An 8353-nucleotide genomic window follows, 5' to 3' on the forward strand; every position below is an offset into this window, starting at 1 on the left:
TTGTGCCACACTCTGACCATGGCATCAAAATTCAGTACTTCACGCTGCCACGTGCAATGTTTTCAATTAGCCACAAGCATATGTTTTGAGGAATATTTGACTCACTCTGTCATGCGCATTCAGTGCATTTTGCACTTGTTGACGAAATTCTTCTCACAACAGATGCGCAAAAGAATGAAATTAAGTTTTCAAAGTTGCCGCTAGGACTCACATCAGACGCCACAATCTTTGTAAAATGTTTGCATATACACTACCTGTATATTGATGAATAGGTCATGTATTATATATATATATATATATATATATATATATATATATATATATATATATATATATATGTACGTACATACATACATACATACATATATAAAATATAATAACATACAAAATGATACATTAGTGTACTGGATAAGAGCCCGGACTGGTATAATCAGGCTCCATTATTCGGATCATGCACGGTGCGTACACGTCATCATTACTGCAGTATTACAAATTCACCATAAAATCAAACACTAAGAAGAACTCACAATATGATAGTAGATGACAGTTAGTATACAAACACATCGCCTCTGTGACTGTGAACGAGGGACACTGGCAAACACTTGCAGCGGAGTGTACACATCTAAACATGGGAAAGTCAAACATGACGCCCCATTCCAAGGCTTCCCGAGCAGAAGTGATGCACGCAGAGTGGCTTCAAGAGAAGTTTCAGACTTTGAATGGAGTTTACATTCATCATTACGTTTCTGACACGCGTTTCTGTCATAGTGCGTTCAGCATTATGGCTCTATTTGAAACTGTTACAACCATTTGGCCAATGGCATAAGATCGCTTCGTGAAATAACTTTTTTGATCAGGTGCCATCTCGGCTGTCTAAAGGAGAGCTACGGATCAAACAAATTTCGTCTTGTATTTTGGTAAATACATGCGATATTACACCATATTTGCACAGATATGTACCTTGTCAAGACGATCATTTCATAAGATTATGGCTTTTTCCTAAGATGCCATCTTGTATATCAAAATGAGGTTCATTTTGTCTCTTTGTTAACATAATATGCCCTTTCTATTTTAAATCTGTAGGCATGAAAGGTTTGATTCCCTTTTCTTCAATGAGAATCTCAGAAATTATTTATACATCGGATCACCTAATTTGTCAGTCTTTACAAATTCTCGAATCTATAGTTATGAGTTTCTCGCTGACCACACGCAGAAACAGAATTCGCTACAATCGCTGCGTCACAAACTCCATAACCTGTCAATGAAACACACCAATCTCCATAACGCCCAGACTACTCAAGTCCACTTATATCTCACAGGCAGTGACCTTGGCGGAAGTAATCATACGTGTCGGGTCAAGCTCAGCTTCGATTTCTCTATCATGTTTTTGAGGTCAAACTTTTCAAATGGCAAACGTCTCTATAGGGTGGAGAAAAACTGATTTGGAAAACATTCCGGACTACGATCGGCAACATGTGATTTGACATAATTACGTATATACCTTGATCAGCATACAATTTGTCTCTAAACACGTTTACAACGAGTTCTTTTTTAAGTCAAAGCCTATCAAAGGAATGAGACTGATTGACGTGGACGAAGTTCGACAATGAAATTAAACTTTCCTGGAAGAAAAACTTCCTCCGTGTTAAGTAAATTTTAACATTGAACAAGAAATGTAAGACGTTCGACATAAAAGACAATATATGATTATGTAAATATGATTTTTTTTTACAGTGTCGTGTAATATTGTTTTGAATGAGCAGTGATATATAGATGAGGAAATTATAATCACCTCACAACCCTCCCAATGGCTTGTGCTGAAAAAAAAAGATAATGTAAACCCTACCTTGATTTGGGTAGATAATACTGCAAATATTAGAAAATAAGAAATTCCTCTCAAGCCCTCATTGAACCATGTTCATACAGTTGTTATACATGTAGCTATTATACTAAGAGGATAAAAGGAACACAGTGTCCCACGTTGTGTTGGCAGTGTATGTAGGCCTACAAACAGTCGACTCGATCTGTGAACATACTGTGTTGACAGAATCCTGAGGACCTTCTATTTACTCATTGTGTTTACGGAGCCGACTGTTAACACGTTGCATTCATGTGACCATTGCTGGCACGAGGCACACTGCGTTCACACTGGACAGGAAACAACAATTTGCCTTGAAATGTCATGCATTAATGTCCTTTCGATAGTATTGCAGTTTATACCTTTGACTTCGTTTCATTTTCGCGCCGTAGTCGAAGAATTTTAAGAAATCTAGAAAGTTTTTTTTTTTAAGACTTAAATTCAAATTATCAATTTCGAATGAGATTTTATTTGCAATAGCACAGTTTAGTTAATACAAGTTCAAGGGAAAAATACGATGTATACAACAAAGATGCATGTTGAATGACTTTGTCATTTACTTTCTTTTCAAATAAAGTTTCACAGGACTTTGATCAGTTTTATATTTGCGTTTGGTACTATCTTGGTTTGGATGATTTTTACAAGTATCAGACATGCTAAAAGATTTTTTTTCGTCGCTCTCAGTTAAACACGTGCAAAAAGTCAAGTACATGTAGATACCGTATATACATCTTAATCATCTCAGAAAAAACAATATAGTTAGGCACGGGTCATCCTTTTTGAGGTCATAAAATACATGGTGGTATATCGATAATCGTGCCGCAATGACGAGGCCTTTTATGAAGTCAAATGAAGGATGATGATTGGGATGGGGACGATCCTCATTTTTTATATCTATATCTATATCTATATCTACATATATATATATATATATATATATATATATATATATATATAAATATATATATATATATATATATATATATATAAGTATATATATATATAATATATATATATATATAAATATATATATAAATATATATATATATATATATATATATATATTGATATATATATATATATATATATATATATATATATATACACACACATATATACACATATTGAATTTTCCTCGTGTTGGACTTCGAATATCATTATAAAGAGTAGCGAGTACGCCATTTGTAGTTCCAACAAGGTTTAAAATTGTCGGCTCCTCGGGCCTTCGTCAATGTAAACACTGACGAATTGTGTGAATAAAAACCTTGTTGGAATCAGTTGCCTGTCAAAATCATAAATTTCGTCTGTAATTCAGTGGATGGTATATGGTATGTGCGTATCTAAGAACATTAATGGGTGTTTGTGTAAACAGATTAGGTATGATTCATGGACAGTGACTTGCATGTTTCAGTCTCTAGCTCAGGATTAAATACAAAGTGCATGCTGCCAGCGCACTTTATATAGTCGACGTGACAATATGATATAACGAGTAATCGTGTTTGTTAAAAGTTCTGAAAGATTTGACATTCTTCGTCATCTTGCATTGATGGTGTCGAATTACAAAGACGGTTGCAGGAGGGTATTTGTATTCACTTTGTCGTTGCTACTTACAAGCTGCAGGGCACATTAGTAATACGTCAATGGAATTTCAAACCACAGTAATAACCATATCGATATATATATATGGGTTTGACATTATCGGTGGTCCGGTGGCTCGGAGCAACTTAAAATTGATCTCGCACCGCCAAGGTCCTCCTGTCACCCAACTGGGCAACAAAGATTTAGGATCGATTTGTATGTTTCCTTTTATTTCGGGCCACCGAAATTTCAGTTTTGAAGATTTTTGTGAATGGGCTATTACAAGTATATTAGAGAAAAATGTTGGTGTCGAGCCCCGTGTGTGTAAATGTGTGTGTGTGTGTGTGTGAGAGAGAGAGAGAGAGAGAGATTGTTTAATTGCACATTAGAAAGGTATCTGTGAATGATCTCAGCAATATGAATGAAGGCCGTGATAGAGATAGCACATACATTAAACATTACAACAAAGGAAACACCTTTTTAATCTCTGCTATTGCTATTCATTCAAGCAAACAATTATATGACAAGATTTAAACCAAAGTACCATACTGAGTAAAATATATAATTGATCCCATCGAAGTCAGGGATAGTGAACACTGTAATGTACAAAGAAAAACGCTCATTTCATAACTTTGGGCATGTAGGGTGATGATTTATAGTCATGATGGATAACCACATATCAGGAAATGTTTATGCTCATCATTTATGTTGTTTGAAACATGCAGAACTGAAATAGAAATCAATCGAAATGAAGTGTTCAGACCTCAAGAGAAGGTGGAAACAAGATATCTCAGCGACTTTTTCCGAGGAATATGACAGCGACAGAAGAGTATACTTTTGACAGTTTCAAGACATTATTCATTCTAATTTTGACTGTAACATGTGAACCGAGTATAAAAAAGAGGAAGGAGTCACAACAGCAGAGGTAATCAAAACACAGTGGTACTCATTTTCCAGATGCTAACTTGAAAGATGATTTCAATACATTATGATTTTCAATGTAGTGGAAAATCTTATGGTGTTTGTTTCTCATTATTTTGTTTGTAGGCAAGTGAATGTCCAGCGACCCGTTTCTTTCGAGGAACGTGTATTGCCTTCATTTCAGGTAACAGACTCCTTAACATGAGTAATTTTCTTGTACTACAAGGCTGAACTTTTCGTTTCTATCTCACTGCAAAACATGTTGATACTCACACATTCAAACAGCTATTCTTTTCTTTCTTTCTTTTGGGGGGGGGGCGGCGGAAAGATGTGTTGACGCTAATATCATGACGATAGAGGGGGCTAGTGCTGGAAGCTTTATTTTCAAGATGACTTGGTTACTCGTGTCGCTGCATCATCGAGATGCAGTTACACGTCACACCTGCAGAATTGTCAACACCTGAAAATACTTAAATTAATTAATATTGTGAGATATGATGCTCACAACTACAACCACAACAAATGCGTGCGGGCGTATGTGTGTGTGTGTGTGTGTGTGTGTGTGTGTGTGTGTGTGTGTGTGTGTGTGTGTGAAGGGAGCGGGGGTTCTCGGGTCGAGCGTTCTATAACTGAATCATTCTGTTCTGACAGTAGGCCCACAGTAAAATATGTGTAACACTTCTGGATCGTACAAAAAAAAGTACGATAATTTTCAGACACAATCTACCAAACAACAAACAACCTCCTGTGCACCTTAAGACACGTCACTTTACAAAACGCTCTGATTTTACAGCTTCTCGCTACATACAACTCAACGGTTCGATTTATTTGAAAAAAATTCATCACAATCATAAAAAATTATTACTACAAAGGTACTCCATACATGCCTGAGACAAAAAAGGAACAAATAGCATTTCAGTAGCACAAATAAAAGATGTCCTAAAATCTGCCAACACATACATGCTCTATTTATACTGTCAACACTAAAAGGTGTCCAGGAAGTGCCTATGATAATTATGATTATTTCATCCTTTTCCCCATCTATATCATACAGGTGTGACAATGTTTCCATTTCCACTTTACCCGGTAAATATCTCTTATTTTCTTATCCAACAGTTTAAACGTTTGCTTTTTACATAGGTTCCACCATACACCTTTTGCTTTCGCTTGTATGACCACATGGTATTGATACGAAATTGCTACAAATTATATGATATTCAATTTCTCATTTTGATAAATATAGGAATCAATCAATAACCTTATGGAACTAAATTTAGTCATCACATATAAATCGAAATACATGTATAAATTATCATCCGGTTGATAGATTGACATGAGTGTGTTTGTGTGTGTGTGTGTGTGTGTACGGAAAAATTAGGAGAAAGAAAACATAGTAGAAGGGATACATTCAAGGAATTATAAACAAAGGCTTGACATACTTTCAAAACGAGGGAAGAAGAAGGATGACTGCAATCTGCAATCTGGAGTTGCTGTTAGTATCATTTATTGCGCATTTAAGATGAAGGCACCGGGGAATGACGACTTTGGCTTTGGAACAGATCATTGTGCTTCTCGCAAAAGCAAAGGATGGCTAGCGCTCTCACCAAGAAGGCGACTTCAAGGCAACTTTAGAGACGTCTCCAAGTGAGGTGAAAATTCATTCGTCCAGAAGTTACGGAGATGTCGCCACGACGTCTCGGTGACGTCTCCGAGACGTCTCCGGTAGGTCGCTATAAATGGGTCTCCGCAAAGTCACGGAGACGTCGTGGAGACGTGTCCGAGACCAGCTTGAGACTGGAAAGAATCTCCCAAAAAGAAAAAAAAAACAGATCGAAGATGTTCGATTTTCTCGATACTCCCATGGACCAGGCTAGACTCTATAGGAGACGTCGCTGAGACGCCTCCGCGACCACTTCGCGACCGGCAAAACTCGAGTCGCCACCAGGTCGCCACATAGTCTCCAAACCAGTGAGAGTTTTCAGTTCGAGTTCAGTACGCAGCTTAGCACAGCTGTCAAAATATTAATATTTACAATGCGGCATGTATTTAGACTTTTTTTTTCCTCTAAGCAAATACAAGGACTTCGATGTTCCACGTTCAATATTCTCACGTAATGAATAACAGACGTCATGACCAGTATGATATATTACAGCTACCTGATCGGTTATAGTTTGGATTTTTGTAATAATGTACGCGACAATTATCATTGCATTGTCTTGTCTATATATGCGTTTATAAATCATTTTTAGAAGGGGTTGTGGAATTCCATCATGTAGGTACAGTAATAAATGAATAAGAAATATGCAAGGAAAGGGAAACATACAAATCATTATAATAAGTGTGAATCCATCAGTCTAAAATAACATTACCTACATGTAAAAGAATGACCTTATTGCTTACGAACATAGCATACGTAAAAATGGAGAAAACAATAAAGGAGACCACTATTATAAGCAGGGATTATGGCGCATACCGGCTTACCTGATATATATCTACATAAGTATACATACTTGTAAATCTACGTTTTAATGCGGAACGTAATTATTCCGAAATTGGGCTTGTTGAAGATAGTTAGGGTAGTGTATATGATCATAATGGCTAACAATTTGCTTCTGCATGAATGTGATAGTCCACAAATAGTTACCCTTTCTTGATCATTAAATAAGAAAAAAAGAATATTTACTGTGTGGACAAGTAATTGATCTGGGCAAATTCTAAAAATGTTAAATGAGTGTGTTCGTAAAAGCATACATACCACTAACTGCGACACATTCGAACAGTTTCCTTTTTGCTATATAGAGTAAAGGAAAAAGTGGGTGAGGTTTCTGATACTATATTACAGCAAGGATTTTATAAGGAAGTTATATGCTATAGCATGAACAAGACTTTCATTGGCATACAATGCTTGATCTTATGATCTACCACGAACACCAACATTCAGACAAATTTTTGTTCCAAGTGTCGTTCCATCAGAAGGTTTCAGTGAGAGGAAATTCAAGAAACTTTGCGCTTTCCCCCATCAGTCGAATATCCACTTTTAGTTGAGGTTGTTTATCGTTTATCTCGTGATCTTAGAATGAATTAAGTGAGTCTACTTCAGATTGCTTAATAGTCTTCTGTAATTGAAGCATGCGAATACGGATAACTTGAAATTGTCGTTTACGAATGGTATAGTAAAATGAGTAGATGACAAGGCATCGAACCTTAAATTGGAATACAGCTGTACTGTACCACATTCTATCGGCGATAACCGTTTCCAACAGACACGTAATCTTTGGAGCACTGTTCGATGCAGTCACTGCAACTCAGTAAGTTTGTAGTTTTTACATGAAAATGGTGTTAGGCCGTAGTAGTCCAGTCAAAATACGACAAAAAGTGGGTTAACCCACAACTAATTGCAACAGAAACGATTCCACTTGCATTTGACCCGGAAGAGCTATCAAAATAACATATTAAAAGTTCCCTAAAATTCGAGTGGTGGATCAGTGTCTAATTTGCATAAATTCAAAATGGCCGCCATACAACCTGTTTATGCCTATATCTCGGGATACGTAACCAATAGAAAGTAAATTCCGGTGTCTAAACCTATGTTTTTTAGGTCAAGGAATACAATTATGTTATCTGTAGCAACTTTCAAGCATCCCTTTATATAGTTTTTGCATATATTTGCATATAATTACATGCAAAATGGCCGCCATATTGCCTGTGCAAGCCCGTATCTTCGTATACCATTAATGTAGTACACTCAGGAATAAGTCGCTATATATCTGGACATAAAACCCACAAAAAATATATTCTGGTGTCTAAACCTATGTTTTTTAGGTCAGGGAATACAATTATGATATTAGCAGTAACTTTCAAGCTTCCCTTTATACATTTTTTGGAATATATTTGCATTCACTAAATGCAAAATGGCCGCCATAATTCCTCTACAGGCTTATATCTCTATCTGTAAAAGGTACCCAGTGGTGGTGTCTATGGTCTTAATTTACTGCT

Source organism: Diadema antillarum, unplaced genomic scaffold, assembly GCF_040938485.1.
Source record: "Diadema antillarum isolate AM-2024a unplaced genomic scaffold, OU_Dant_1.0 scf00000129, whole genome shotgun sequence".
Taxonomy (NCBI): domain Eukaryota; kingdom Metazoa; phylum Echinodermata; class Echinoidea; order Diadematoida; family Diadematidae; genus Diadema; species Diadema antillarum.